The sequence below is a fragment of the Manacus candei genome, unplaced genomic scaffold (assembly GCF_025592945.1).
Source record: "Manacus candei isolate 608988 ecotype Guabito, Panama unplaced genomic scaffold, ASM2559294v1 h1tg000153l, whole genome shotgun sequence".
NCBI classification, from domain to species: domain Eukaryota; kingdom Metazoa; phylum Chordata; class Aves; order Passeriformes; family Pipridae; genus Manacus; species Manacus candei.
The window spans coordinates 4,196,119-4,212,500 of record NW_026138201.1 but is presented as its reverse complement, the minus strand read 5'-3'; the positions used below and the strand labels follow the sequence as shown (position 1 = coordinate 4,212,500).

The 16,382-nt window shown below is 48.1% G+C and overlaps 2 long non-coding RNA genes across 2 annotated transcripts in view; both read right to left on the bottom strand.

Annotated features, from left to right (window-relative positions):
* Positions 1 to 16,382, bottom strand: part of LOC127463282 (uncharacterized) — a 94,472-nt gene that overhangs the window by 875 nt on the left and 77,215 nt on the right. The gene's annotated exons all lie outside the window — the stretch shown is intronic.
* LOC127463283 (uncharacterized) lies at positions 13,551 to 14,043 on the bottom strand. The gene is made up of 2 exons (XR_007900751.1): positions 13,981 to 14,043; positions 13,551 to 13,598 (listed from the first exon to the last, which is right to left on the bottom strand). It is a non-coding gene; the product is annotated as an uncharacterized LOC127463283 (long non-coding RNA).

The following is a 16,382-nucleotide window of genomic DNA, read 5'->3' as shown; positions in this document are numbered from 1 at the left end:
TAACCCTAACCCTGACCCTAACCCCAACCAACCCTAACCCTAACCATAACCCTAACCCAAACCCAAAACCGTAACCCTAGCTAACCCTAACCCTAACCATAACCCTAACCCCTAACCCTAACCCTAACCCTAACCCTAACCCTAACCACCCTAACCCTAACCCTAACCCTAACCACCCTAACCCTAACCCCTAACCCTAACCCTAACCCAAACACTAACCCTAACCTTAAAACCTAAACCTAACCCTATCCCTAACCCTAACCCTCGCCCTAACCCTAACACTAACTAACCCTAACCCTAACCCTAACCCTAACCAACCCTAACCCTAACCATAACCCTAACCCAAACCTAAAACCGTAACCCTAGCTAACCCGAACCCTAACCCTAACCCTAAAACCTAACCCTTACTAACCCTTACCCTAAATCAAACCCAAACACTAACCTTAACCCAAAACGCAAACCCTAACTACCTCTAACCCTAACCCTAACCCTAACCCTAACCAACACTAAACGTAACCCTAACCCTAACCCTAACCCAAAACCGTAACCCTAACAAACCCGAACCCTCACCCTAACCCTAAAACCTAACCCTTACTAACCCTAAGCCGAACCCTAACCCTAACCCTAACCCTAACCCCTAACCTTAACCCTAAACCCTAACCCTAACTCACCATAACCCTAATCCTAACAATAACCCTTACCTTAAACCCTAACCCTAACCCTAATTAACCATAAACCTAACCCTAAACCGAACCCTAAACCTTACCCCAACCCTAAACCTAACCCTAACCCCTAAGTCCTAAGTCCTAACCCTAACCCTTACACTAAACCTAACCCTAACCCTAAACCCTAAACCTAAACCCTAACTCTAAACGCTAAGTCTAACCCTAACCATAAACACTAACCCTAACCCTAATCCAAAGCCTAACCCTAAACCCTAAACTGAAAGCCTAACCATAAACCCTAACCCTAAACCTAATCCCTAACCCCTAACCCCTAACCCTAACCCTTACCCTAGACCTAGTCCTAACCCTAAATCGAACCCAAACCCTAACCTTAACCCTAAACGCTAACCCTAACTAACCCTAACCCTAACCATAACCTAACCAACACTAACCCTAACCCTAACCCTTACCCTAACCCTAAACCTAATCCCAACCCAAACCCAAAACGGTAACCATAACTAACCCGAACCCTCACCCTAACCCTAAAACCTAAGGCTTACGACCCCTAGCCGTAACCCTAACCCTAACCCCTAAAACCTAACCCCTACCCTAAACCTTCCACTAAACCTAACCCTAACCATACACCCTAAACCTAAACCCTAAAACTAAACCCTAATCCTAACCCTAACCATAAACCCTAACCCTATTCCTAAGCCCAAATCAAAACCCTAAACCTAAAGCCTAACCCTAAACCCAAAAGCTAACCCTAATCCCTAACCCCTACCCTAACCCTTACCCTAACCCTAACCCTAACCCTGAACCCTAAACCCTAACCCTATCCCTAACTATAATCCCTAACCCCTAACCCTAACCCTTACCCTAACCCTAACCCTAACCCTGAACCCTAAACCCTAACCCTAACCCTAACCCGAATCCCTAACCCCTAATCCTAACGCTTAGCCTAACCCTAACCCTAACCCTAACCATCCTAACCCTAACCCCTAACTCCTAACCCTAACCCTAACCCGTAAACCAAACCCAAACCCTAACCCTAACTCTAACCTTAACCCTCGCCTACCCTTACCCTAACACTAACCCTAACCCTTACCCTAACCCTAACCCTAAACCTAACCATAACACTAGTCGGAACCCTAACCCTAACCCTAACCGTAACCCGAACCCGAACCCGAACCCTAACCCTAACCCAAACCCTAACCCTAACCTTAAAACCTAAACCTAACCCTATCCCTAACCCTAACCCTCGCCCTAACCCTAACACTAACTAACCCTAAACCTAACCCTAACCCTAACCAACCCTAACCCTAACCATAACCCTAACCCAAACCCAAAACCGTAACCCTAGCTAACCCGAACCCTAACCCTAACCCTAACCCTAACCCTAACCCTAACCCTAACCCTAACCCTAACCTTAAAACCTAAACCTAACCCTATCCCTAACCCTAACCCTCGCCCTAACCCTAACACTAACTAACCCTAACCCTAACCCTAACCCTAACCAACCCTAACCCTAACCATAACCCTAACCCAAACCCAAAACCGTAACCCTAGCTAACCCGAACCCTAACCCTAACCCTAAAACCTAACCCTTACTAACCCTTACCCTAAATCAAACCCAAACACTAACCTTAACCCAAAACGCAAACCCTAACTACCTCTAACCCTAACCCTAACCCTAACCCTAACCAACACTAAACGTAACCCTAACCCTAACCCTAACCCAAAACCGTAACCCTAACAAACCCGAACCCTCACCCTAACCCTAAAACCTAACCCTTACTAACCCTAAGCCGAACCCTAACCCTAACCCTAACCCTAACCCCTAACCTTAACCCTAAACCCTAACCCTAACTCACCATAACCCTAATCCTAACCCTAACCCTTACCTTAAACCCTAACCCTAACCCTAATTAACCATAAACCTAACCCTAAACCGAACCCTAAACCTTACCCCAACCCTAACCCTAACCCTAACCCCTAAGTCCTAAGCCCTAACCCTAACCCTTACACTAAACCTAACTCTAACGCTAAACCCTAAACCTAAACCCTAACTCTAAACCCTAATCCTAACCGTAACCATAAACCCCAACCCCATTCCTAAATCCAACCATGAACCCTAAACCTAAAGGCTAACCCTAAACCCTAACCCGAACACTAACCCGAACACTAACCCTAAACCCGAACCCCTAACCCTAACCCCTAAACCTAACCCAAACCCTAACCCTAACCACCCTAACCCTAACCCCTAACCCTAAACCTAACCCTAACTCTAAAACCTAACCCTAACCCTAATAAACCAATAAACCTTCAAGGAAACATGTCAAATATATAAAAGGATTGTCACCCCTATATATATCTAACCCTCAAAGTCTGGCATGCATGGAGGCCAGATCCCCTCGTACCAGGATTCAGAGAGATGTAACTGGATGGTTTGGTACAGGATTAGGTGTATTAAACACCATAGATCAAGAAGTATTGGTGAATATACCTAGTGCTGTCACATCTGATCTAGGAAAACAAAGTCCTTTTAAGATCATCTTTGCTAACTTTGGCAGAAACACCATCATTAGCAGTTAAATTGTTAACTTTAGTAGCTAATCACACTGCAAATTATTTCACCAAAATTCGTTGACTGTGCTAGTGCCATCCATAAAATATTTGCACTTGCAGTACAATGTCTCAAACCCAACAGTGGGTAGAGTCTGTAGCTGCAGGATTATTAAGAGAAGGAACTTCAGGATTATTAGCACAAGAAGTAAGAGAAATAATAGCTAGAAACAGTTCCATTACACAATTTGAGAAAGATTACCATGCGTGGTGGCAGTTCCTGAATTTCACTTACAACCCTCAACATGAACAAATTGGAACTTATGTACTCACTATCAGTGCAACTAAAGAAAAGACCGTCTTTCCTATCCTGACATTAGGAGCCATACACCAGAATGTAATTTTCAGACCAAAAGACCATAGTATCTGGGCAAGCTACGATCACACCAAGAAAAGGTGGCAATCAGTTAGTACTGAGGCTAGTACTCCTAAAGGACAATTGGGGTATATCTGTGAAAATGCTGTAGTAGAAAATAAAGATTTATGTTTAGATACTGAGAATAGTTTGGGAACCTCTGAGATGCTTCCCCATTCTAAATCCCAATCACAAGTCTACTATGTAGGAAATGGATGTGCATGTGTTAGGACTTTTTGTGCTAATTTTTCTATAGATGCTTGTCATGAAATCACAAATGGTACTAATTTTTGTGTATGTAATTTTACTCGAATCACAGGCTGTGATTTGATTTTACGTTCCAGTGACTACTAGACAATTGATTGAAGCTGATTATATAATGTATCATGATGTGCCAAAATTACAGTTACAAATGAACATTAATCTTTTCAAAGCAATGCTCAAATATCCTGATATAGAAAAACCGGTCTAAGAAGTAAAGAGAACGACTAAACTCTGGCAAGTGGAACACAACACTGAGAGCATAAAAACTGTTTTAACCAAAGTGGAAAAAGTGGGAGAACACCACCGGTGGGACATCTTTACTGGATACTCCCCTACGGCATCACAAGTGTTCCACTATTTGCTATATCCAATAATGGTTTTAGGAGCTAGCATGATTATACTACTGATCCTAATTATTTGGCTATGGCACAAATCAAGCATCATGGTTAGAAAGATGCAGATAATGTCGGCTGTTATGCATACCTACCAAAATCCATTGGAACTTGACGAAGGAATTCGTAAATTCTAAACAAAAATTGGGGAATGATATAGGAGGCTAGGCCCAAAAGAGTTAACTAAGAGATTTGGGCCTGCAAACAAGTTACCAATATCCAAAATGATCTCTACCCTTTCTGTTCTACTCACTGGACCAAAGATTAAGAGAATAATACAAGAACATGCAATAGGCCTAGAGGCAAAAAATTAGAAATACAGCAGGATCGGGTAGACATTTGAAGAGAAGAAATAAGCCTGGAGCCAGGACCTTTTCCAAGCTTCAGTGAGCGGGTCAAGAACAATGGAAAGGAAGAAGGGTCAAGCTGAGGAAGATGTGTTAGAGACCTTTACCTTATGGAGGAAGATGGGAACGACCCCTCGAAATGGAGTACCAAGAGAAGCACCGCCCCAAGCTTCGCGTATACTCCGCCTATTTTTAATATGTATTGATAGATGTTGTAATAGTTTGAATATGCATTTAATCACATCTGAAAATGTATACAAGTGCTGATTTTCTGAGGAACTGGCGAGCAAGTTTTTCCATCAATAGCTGGCTTGCTCCCAGCGCTGCTAACAAATACCTTTGCTGGTCAAAAGATAAAAAGTCTCTGAGCAGTTTGCCGGACCGGCTTTGCGGATTCACTTCCACCCTCAAGGCAAGGTCAGATCCTTCTTCCTGTCCAAAGAGAAAAGATCTTCATGAGCCAGAGAAGAAAGAAAGGTGCAAGGAAGGTGTAAGGAAACCATGGGTCAGGAGAAGTTAGGAACACACGTTGCAGCTGATTGCAGTATGACTAGGCTTGTGCTGCCCTGTGCTGTGTAATGTCACTTTGCATACTCTCACAAGCCTGTGCTCTGCTTAGGACTGAATCTTCTTGGTTTCATAGGGGCGTTAATTTGCTCCGCAGCACAACGAATAAACCGAGTTGTGTATTTATAAGAAAGCTCCAAAACGATGGTGTCAATGATTCGGCGTCTGCCACGGAGCAGAGCCACGTGCCCATGAGGGGGCCAGGAGAGTCAGAGGATGGTGGAAATACGGTCTCCTGACACCGGCAGCTCTCTGAACCCTTTAGAATTGCGTGCCAGAATCTCGGGGCTGTGGAAAGGGAACTGCCGGTAGAAATGGATAAACTCACCTATCCTTATGTTCCTTATCCTCCCAGTACAAATGCAGACTCCTCACCTTCCTGTAAATGTGTTATCTCTGCTGTGATATCTAAGAGGTCAGGAGAACACTGGCATAGGGAAGGTGAGCTTGATGCTGTTCTTCCACCTGGGAAGACTGTGAAAACCTCAGGACCCTCCACCTGCTTAGAAGTCCCTTTTAGGCATTGAGGAGGTGCAGCACTTCCAGCGGAATGCTCTTACTCTTACCATTATCATCATTCCATCGTTTTTCTCCTCCTCATGAATGTTTTGTAAGGGAAAGGACATTTTAGACTTAACCAAATTGAACAGAATATTTCCTGTTGTGTGATGGGTGCCTGGGATCGCTGGGGAGTTGATCTAAGAAGGGGCTGGGAGTAAGGGTCTCCATCTGTCAAGACCCCAGACCTTAAGCTGCCCCTTCAGATGGGTGGACCAGGGCTCTCCCAGCACCACCACTGGCACGAAACACTCAGGTGGTTGCGCCGTGTGCTCCCTTCTTGTGCTTTATTATCACCTACTGAGTGTTCATCCTGTTCCCTTCTCAACCCTCAGAATATTCCCTACGGTTTTTGCTGTCTTTGCCACCGTTGGGGCTGGGATATCCAGTAACCCTGCTGGAACCACCTTCCTCTCTCGCACTGTGCATTTTCCCAGCAGAGAAAGGCACAGCCAGAGACTCTGGGCTGCTGCAAAGCAAGTCTCATCTCCTGACGAGCTGGCACCCGCAGCACTCTGGACCCTTTAGCAGCGCGTGCCAGGAGCTCGGGGCTGTGGACCGAGAGCTGCCGGTAGAAATGGATAAAATGACAGATCCGTATGTTGGGGTGTGCGCACTTGATGGTGATTTCACTGCCCTCGGTGGTCTCTCCCAATGGGTCCTGCTGCACCTGGCCTCTGCCGGCAGACATTGGCGGGTTGATAAAGAAGGTAAGCCGTAAGAAGTGCTTTTCGCACTGGATGTTGTTTCCCAGAAGAAAGGGCGCAGAAGCAGTAAGGACCATACAGAGAAGAATTTTAAGAGGATGTCAATGTGTGCAGTAGTGGAAGTGTCCATTAGTATTTGCTGGAGAGATGAGTGCGGGAAAGAGAGGTGGACCTATGAAGTCACTGAAGAATGGAAAGGGGCTTTACTAAGCAAAGCAAAGAGAGGAAGAAAAGTAGGAAAGGGGAAGGACGGACTGCAAGAGTTCTCTGAAGGACAGAGAGTAAGTCAAGGAAAGAGGAAGGGCTTGACAAAGAAAAAAGCCAGGAGTGTTCCGAGGCAATGCTTTATGGAGCAGAGGGAGGGAGGGACGTGAGGATAGTTCGGGGGCAGAGCTCTGTGAAGAACCTGCCAGGCAGGACGGCAGCCTCGAGGCACATGCAGGGCCACCCCACCGGCTGCGCCGACTCCCACGGTCCGCGGCCGCCAGCCCTTCGCACAGAGCAGAACCGCGGCCAGCACCGCCAGTCCAGCACCGCCGATCAACCGCCCGGCGTCTCGCTTCCCCGCCAGCCCCGGATCTCTGCTCCGGGCGAGCCGCCTGCTCTTCACCTCCTCTCCCTCCCCTGCCCTCCTCCGACAATTCCGGCCCGCGGTTGAGCCCGGCGCCGGCGCCACTCGGACTCTCATCGGGTGCGGGCTGGATGAGGACGCCTGGCGAGAGCGGCGGCAGCGAGCCGGCTCTCGGGACTCTGCACCGCGGAGGCGGCGGGGTCGGGCTGGGTGGCAGGGGTGGGGGTTGGTATCGGGGAGCTCAAGATTGACAGGCCATGAGCTCATTTCACCGCCATCGTCTCTTCCCTCACATCCCTTGTCTGTCGGCACGTGGAGACACCTGAATTTTCCTCCAGGGCACGCGCTTGTGAGAATGGTCGAAAAGCACGAGAGGTAGAACGTCCCTCCGGGCTCAGCACCGCCGGCTCAGCCTCTCCTGACCTGTCCCGGGGAGCATCCCTGCTGGCAGCAGGAGCACCTCTGCGGGAGACAAAGACCACTTGGCTTTTTTCAGGGGCTGTGGCCCCAGTGTTACGGGGAGGCAGTGCGTGGGAGAAGCACCTTCCCCAGAGAAAGATCGGACCTGGCGTGGCATCTCCCACCTGCTTTGGACTTCATGGAGAAGCAGTCTCTGTAAGTGAGTTCTGCTGTGTCCCTCCTCCTGCTCCTCTTGCTCCTCGGAGCAGGGAACAGCCTGTCACACCTGAACTGGATGTGCTGGAAGCAGCATATATGCAGCAAGTTTAAGGGCACTCAGCGGCACAGTACAAAATTCATTCTCTTTCCCATCGTTATCACTCAACTCCGTAGGAGGACAAGAAGGACCACCAGGGTAGGGTGTGATCTGTTGCCATGAACACTGGAAAACCCTGGTCAGCTCCCCAGGGCATTCATCTCATACCTGACAAACACTCTTGTTTACCACGCACAATAGAATCATTACTTCCAGCATTGACTTCTCACCGAGCCCACAGAGGTTCTTTAGCCTTCTCTGGAGAGACACGGAAGGACCAAAGAAGTTTTCTCTGTTTGCATTGCACAGACAAGTCTTGAGCACCTACCTGGTAGTGGTGCGGGGAGATGACCCTGAGCAAGTACAGATGCCATCAGTCTCCTGCGGGAGCCTTGAAGTTAGGTGGGGCAAAGAGTGTCTCTGTTTCACTTTACATTTACAGTATTAAACTGTAAATGCCCCTCAGGTTGTGGGGCATCTCTGATAGTGGCACCCCACAGGGACTGAAGTACATCCAGGCTCCGGGCGTGGCAGCAGGAGCCCGAGAACATACTGCCACTGCTGCCATGAACTCTCTGCGTGGTGTGCAAGGGAAGGACTCCTGTGTCTGAAAACCCTTGTTTGACCAAGCGGTGAGCCCCTGTCAGGGCACCACTGACTCTTGGCCAACTGGCCATCCACCAGGACCCCAGAAGTCATTTTCCAGCGCTGCTATGAAGCATGTCATTCCCAGTCTGTCCGTACATCCAGGGTTGCCCCATCCCGATGACAGAATCCGGCACATCCCCTTGTTGAACTTCCTCTGGTTGACGATTGCCCAAACCTCTGATTTGGAATCTCTCTGCGGGGCCTCCCTCTTCCATGAGACCCTGGAATGTCAAAATAGTCCCTTGATTCCATAGGAATCTGCAGTGTTCAGTGTTCCAGGTGTTACCTGGGGCCCCATATTGTCACAATGGCACAGAAATGAGAGGATCTCCTTTCTAAATGACTTAGGAAATAAGACGTTTTTCTTAGACAAAATGGACAAAGGGATTTGCTTACTAGGCGTGGTAGTGGTCTTTTCTTTTATGATTACAATTAATTTTAGGAGAGAGAGATTGTTCTCTTTAAGAAGAAAGTCAATTAAACATTGTTTAAGCAAATGAGAAGTCATAAGACACATGTCTTAGTTGGTCCTAGAACATTGATTTTAAGGATTAGAAGTCGGATAGATCAATCAGAGATGCTAAGAGGCCTGCGAAGTGAGAAGACCACTCTGCGAAAATGACTGCCCTTTCCGGAAGAAATGGACGCTAGATGGCAGTCTTGCTCCACGAATAAAATCCCAGATCCTATTTGACCGCAAAATCATTACATAACTCTGGACTACTTGTGAAGGGAAGGGTCTTTCAAGTATCACTGTATTTATAGTCCAAAATTTATACTGATTCTTTGATTCATGCATGGCAGAGTACCCCCACGAATCCCCAGCTGGCATCTTAAAGAAATATTCCATCCAATGGTTTCTGGCCATTGGGTTTAATTCTTTTGTTTTACACCTTTGATTTCTGAGGTTCCAAAGATATCCCAGGGTTTGTTTAATTCCATGAGGTCCTGCACATCCAAATGACGTCCCGTAATTCCCTGCTTTTCTGTAGTTTCCCAGGGAACATTTGCTTCCATGATGCAGGACAGTGTCACAACGGCCGCTTGATTCTGTGAGTTCCCCCAGTGTCCCAACAGTCCTTGGTTCCAGGAGACCCTACAATGCTGTAGTGGGTTGACCTTGCCTGGATGCCAGGTGCCCACCAATTCACTCTATCGCTGCCCTTCCCAGCCAGACAGGAGAGACAGAATAAGATGGAAAATGACTTCTACCTTGAGATCAGGCACTTTACTACAGCAAAAGTTAAAGTTTGTGCATTCATAAGTGAAGAGGAAAATAAAAAGATTTATTCTCTATTTCCTTTCAGCAGCCACGCCTGGCCACTTCACGGGAAGCAGGGCTTCACCACACAGAGAGGTCGCTCAGAAGGTAAGTATTTCAAAAAAATGGATTTCTCCTATTTCCTGTTCCTTTCCTGAGCTTTTTTAGGGAGGAAGTTGACAATGTGGATGCTGCACCAACCCTGCTCAGCAGTTGCCAAAGCACTGGTGTGATTAACCCCTTTGCAGCTCCCAATGCAAGGCACAGCACTGGGACGGCTGCAGGGACAAAATGAACTCCAACTCAGACAGACTCAACACACGTGGGATTCTGAAATGTCTCAGGGTTCGTTTGGTTCCACGATGCCCCCCGTGTCACCGTGACGCAGCTCTCAGACCTGGTAGTAGAAAAATAAATCAAAAAATTCAGAAGAAATCATCTTAAAGTCATGTTAAGCCTGTCTTCTACAGTCCAGAATCTACATATGTGTGACTGCAGATACTTGGGATGAGGGTAGATGCTCAGAAAAATTCATGGGTTTGAGCTACAAAACCTGTCCCAAAGTTTTCACTGCATTTTCCTCCTTGGACACTTCCTGATGCCCCAAGGAAGCTCATGTCCAACAGCAGCTCCATCCCCCAGTTCCTCCTCCTGGCTGCAGCTCTGGCACTTCTGCTTCTTCCTGGGCATCTCCCTGGCTGCCCTCCTGGCCAACGGCCTCATCCTCAGCGCTGTAGCCTGCCACCACCAGCTGCACACCCACCCACAGGGACTTCTTCCTGCTCCACCTCTCCCTCACACACCTGGGCTGCATCTGCACCACTGTCCCCAAAGCCATGGTCAATTCCCTCTGGAACACCAGGAGCATCTTCTACTCAGGATGAACTGCACAGGTGTTTTTTGTTTTTCTTCTTGATCACAGCGCAGGTTGCCCTTTTCACCATCATGTTCTACGACCACTACGTGGCCATCTGCAAAACCCTTCACTACAGGACCCTCCTGGGCAGCAGAGCTTGTGCCCATGTGGCAGCAGCTGCCCGGGCCACTGGGAAGTGGGTCTGGCCCTGGGGTTGCAGGAACTGCCGCCTGAGTTGATGATCATCTGAGCAGTCCAGACACGCAGTCACTGTTCCTGTCCTCTATTTCCTCCCTTTCTTGCTGCAGGACCAGAAACGACTGCGCTGCTCTGCTGGGCTGGGGTGGGGCACAGAGATGGGGGGACCGGGGAGGGGCTGGACTGGGCAGTTCCAGGGAGTAGAAAACCCCAACGTTCATCTGAAGTGTAGGAGCGGGCAGGGTGGGAGCACTCCATGGCTGAGGTGGCTCCAGGCTCCGGAAGTGGTAGCAGGAGCCCTGGGAGACATGGTCTGCAATGAACTGCCTATGCGTGTGCGAGGGAAGGACTCGTGTCTCTGAGCACTCCCAGTGTGTGTGAGCAGTGCATCAGTCCAGCTCAGGTGTGGACACCTCTCAGAGCCCTGACACACAGCCGTGTGTGTGACTCCAGGAAAACCCCCACTGTGCCAGGGAGTTACTAGATCCTTTGCTGTCATCCTCCTGGTGTCCTGTGTAATGATGAAACTAGAAAAGGTGATCATCATACCCCGTTAATTTTCTAAGAGGACAAATGTCACTGTTGGAAAGAAGTGTCACTGAAGATGTGAGAAGAGGGTGAATATCGTTGTTTCCTTCAGCCTGTTCCACAGCAGGTTCCCCTGGAGCCCCAGGGACACCTGCAGGGAACCCAGACGGGCAGAGAAAGGGCTACCTTTGGTTCTTGCTGTGCTGCTCAGCTGGGCCGGGCTCCTGGTACACAGGGAGCTCCTGGTAAGCGGGGAGCACTGCAGAGAGACAGCTCTGCCCAGGAACAGCTCCTCTGCACAGCCCACAGTAGGGCCGAGGGCACTGCCTGTAGCCACAAGAGAAGAGAAGCAAGGCAGAGGGAGGTTAAAGGCAGCGGAAAGATGGGAGTTGTTCAGCTGAGACTTCCCTTGGGGACACTGCTTCACACTCCTCTGCAGAGTGAGCCTACAGGTGCAGGGCAATGTCGTTTGTGTTCCTGGAGGAATCTCCTAAAGCTACCACATCCCACAGCCTCACGCATCTGTCAGGACTCTCCCAGTTTCTCTGTTGCACAGGAGGACGATGTTCTCCAGGGCAGGCCTTCCCTGCAGCACCGTCAGAGGGACAGTGCAGGTGGGCTCCTTCTGCCAGCGATGGCTGCGGGGTGGGAAGGTGGTGATGCAGCCAGAGGTGCCCGGGGCTGTCATGCAGAGCACGGTCCCTGTGCTCCGGGGTTCTTCGTGTCAGGGGGGGGACTTTGCTGCCTGCCAGGGTCAGGCATCATCCTGCCTGGGTAGTTGCCCACACCTCTGCAGGGAGAAGTTGTCGGTGGGGGAGGGATCACAGAATGGGGGAGAGGTCACAGAGTGGGGGGAGGCCACAGAGTGGGGGAGGGGCCATAGAGTGGGGGAGGGGTCACAGAGTGGGGGAGGTGCCATAGAGTGGGGGAGGGGTCATAAAGTGTGGGAGGGGTCACAGAGTGGGGAGGGATCACAGAGTGGGGGAGAGGCCATAAAGTGGGGGAGGGGTCACAGAGTGGGGGAGGGGCCACGGGATGGGGCAGGGGCCACGGGATTGGGGAGGGGCAACAGAGTGGGGGAGGGGTCACAGAGTGGGGGAGGGGTCTGAGGGTGGGGAAGGGGTCACAACCCAGACCCGGGGGGGGCAGGGTAGTGACGCCAGGGAGGGAGAGTGGTCAGGGGGTGGAAAGGGGTCTCACCTGATCCCGGGGCCATCGGGTCCATGGTTGGGCCGAACCCCGTGGGGACACCCAAGTTTTTCCCAAATTTCCCCTCATTTTTCCCAATTTTTCATCCATTTTTCCCAAATTTTCCACTTTTTTCCCAAATTCCCCCAATTATTTTCCAAATTCCTCCTATTTTTCCCAAATTCCTCCATTTTTCTCAATTCCATCCATTTTTCCCAAATTTCCCCCATTTTTTCCCCATTTTTCCCAAATTTCCCCCCATTTTTCACAATTTCTCCCAAATTTTCCCCAATTTTTCATCCAATTTTTCCCAAATTCCCCCATTTTTTCTCAATTCACCCCATTTCTCCCAAATTTCTTCATTTCCCCCAAGTTCCACCATTTTTCCCCAATTTTTTCCCAAACTCCCCTAATTTTTCCCAATTTTCCCTTATTTTTTGTGATTTTTCACCTGTTTTCCCCAAATTTCCAACTTTTTTCCCAATGTTCCTTGCATTTCCTCTCAAAATACCCCATCTTCCCAAATTTCTGAGTTTTTCCCCAAAATTTCCGTCCTTTTTCCCAAATTCTCCCCATTTTTCCCACCCCCCCATTTTCCCACTTTTTTCCCCAATTTTCCCCCATTTTCCCTGAAATTCCTGCTTTTTCCCAAATTTCCGCCCATTTTTTCCCACTGGGGAAATTTGGAAAACTGGGCGCCCAAAAATCCAGGAAAATGGGGACAAATGGGGGGGAAATGGGGGAAAAATATGGAGAAAAATATGGGAAAATATGGAAAAAATTGGGGGGGAAATTGGGAAAATGGGGAAAAAATGGGGAAATGGGAAAAATGGGGGAAAATGTGGAAAAACTTGGGGAAGATGGGAAAAAATCTGGGAAAATGTGGAAAAAAATGGGGGAAAATCTGGGAAAATGGGGGGAAATGGGGAAAATGGGAAAAAAACTGGGAAAATGTAGAAAAAATGGGGAAAAAAAAAGAAAATGGGGGGAAAAAGGGGAAAAATGTGGGAAATTCTGGAAAAAATGAGGGGTTGAAAACAGGAAACAACAACCATTATCTCCAGGAAAGAAAGAATGGAAACCTTTGCTTTTTTTGCAGTTCATGTGTCAGCCTGGAGACTCCTTGGGCAGCAAGAGCTTTCTGTGTTGGCCCCTTTGCTGTGGGAGGAATCCTGGTCCGTATGCAATTTTGGCAGTTGGGCTGGCACTTGAGAGGCAGGGTTGAAAACAGGAAACAACAACCCTTATCCCCAGGAAAGAAACACTGGAAGATTTGGCTTTGTGGTGCAGTTGGTGGGCCAGGCTATGTACTCTATGAGCAGCAAGCACTTTTTGTGCTGGTACCTTTGATCTGTGAGGAATCTTCATCCATACGCAATTTTGGGAGCCTGGCTGGTAGTTGGGAGGCAGGGCTGGAAACAGGAAACAACAGTCCTTATCCCCATGAAAGAAGGACTGGAAGTTTTATCTTTTTGTTGCAGTGGGTTTGCCAGTATAAAGACTCCTTGGGCAGCAAGAGATTTCTTTGCTGGCACCTTTCTTGTGGGAGGAATCTTCGTCCGTATGCAATTTTGGGAGTCTGGCTGGCATTTGGGAGGCAGGACTGAAAACAGGAAACAGCAGCCCTTCTGGTCAGGAAAGAAAGACCGGAAGCTGTGGTTTTGTGGTGCAGTTTGTGTGTTAACCTGGGGACTCCTTGCACAGCATGAGCTTTACTTGCTGGCACCTTGGTTCAGGGAGGAATCTTCAATTGTATGAAATTTTGAGAAAACGGTTGGCAACTTGGAAACAGGACTGAAAACCCTAAGCCTAACCCTAAGCCTAAACCTAACCATAACCCTAAGTCCTAACCCTAACCCTAACAAACCCTAACCCTAACCCTAACAAACCCTAACCCTAACCCTAACACTAACCATAACCCTAACCCAAACCCTAACCCTAACCCTAACACTACCCCTAACCCTAACCCTAACCCTAACCCTAACCCTAAACCAACACTAGCCCTAACTGAAAACCCTAACCCTAACTAAACCTAACCCTAACCCTAACCCTAAACCCTAACCGAAACCCAAACCCTAACCCTAACCCTAACCCTAACCCTAACCATAACCCTAACCCTAAACCATAACCAAAACTAACCCAAACCCTAAACCTAACCCTAACCCTAACACCAACCCTAACCCTAACCCGAAACCCTAACCGTAATTAACCCTAAACCCTAACCCTAACCCTAACCCTAACCCTAACCCTAATCCTAACCCTAACAATAACCCTAATTCTAACTCTAACCCTAAACCTAACCCTAACCCTGACCCTAAACCTAACCTTAACCCTCAACACTAACACCTAAAACTAAACCCAACCCTAAATCCTAACCATAACCCTAACCCTAACCCTAACCCTAACCCTAATCCTAACCCGAACCCCAACCCTAACCCTAACCCTAACCCAAACCCTAACCCTAACCCTAAACCCTAAACCCTAAACCCTGACCCTAACCCTAAACCCTAAATCTAATCATAACCTTAACCCTAACCCTAACCCTTACTAACCTTAACATTAACTCTAACCCTAACCCTAAACCACAAAACCTAAACCCTAAACCCTGACTCTAACCCTAAACCCCAACCCTAAAACCTAACCCTAACCCTAAGCCTAAACCCTAAACCCTAAATCATAAAACCTGACCCTAACCATAAACCCAAAACCTAACCCTAACCCTAACCCTAACCCTAAACCCGAAACCGTAAACCCGAACTCTAAACCCTAATCCTAACCGTAACCATAAACCCTAAACCAAATCCTAAACGTAACCATAAACCCTAAACCTAAAGCCTACACCTAAACCCTAAGCCTAACCCTAATCCCCAACCCCTACTCTAACCCTTACCCTAACCCTAACCCTAACCCTAATCCTAACCCTAACCTTAACCTTCGCCTACCCTAACCCTAACCCTAACCCTAATCCATAACCATAATCCTAACCCTAACCCTAACACTAACCCTAAACATAACACTAATCCTAACCGTAACCCAAAACCCGAACCCGAACCCTAACCCTAAACCTAACCCTAACCCTAAACCTAACCCTAACGAACCCTAACCCTAACCTTAACCCTAACCGTAACCCTAACCCTAACCCCTAAACCCTAACCCCTAACCCTAACCCTTACACTAAACTAACCCTACACGCTAAACCTAAACCCTAACTCTAAACCCTAATCCTAACCCTAACCATACACCCTAACCCTATTTCCAAGCCTAACCCTAAACCTAAAGCCTAACCCTAAACCCTAACCCTTACCCTAATCCCTAAACCCTAACCCTAACGCTTACCCTAAACCTAACCCTAACCCTGAACCCTAAACCCTAGCCCTAACCCTAACCCTAACCCTAACCCTAACCCTGAAACCTAACCGTAACCCCAACCCTAACCCTAACCTTAACCCTCGCCTACCCTAACCCTAACCCTAACCCTAAACCTAACCCATAATTCTAAACCTAACCCAAACCATAACAAACTCCTAACCCTAACCCTAAACCCTAATCCTAAACCCTAACCGTAACTAACCCTAACCCTAAGACTAACCCTAAACCTAACCCTAAACCTTAAACCCTAACCCTAAACCCTGACCCTAACGCTAAACTGTAACCCTAACCCTAACCCTAAACGCTAAACCCTAAACTCTAACACTTCCCCTAACCTCTAACCCTAACCATAACCCTAACCCTAATAATAACCCTAACTGTAACCCTAATCCCTAACCCTAACACTAAACGTTAACCCTAAACATAACCGTAATCCAAATAACAACCCTAACCCTAACCCTAACCCTAACCCTAACCCTAACCCTAACCCTAACCCTAACCCTAACCCTAACCATAAAACATAACCCTTACTTGCCCTAACCCTAAATCTAACCCAAACCCTAACCTT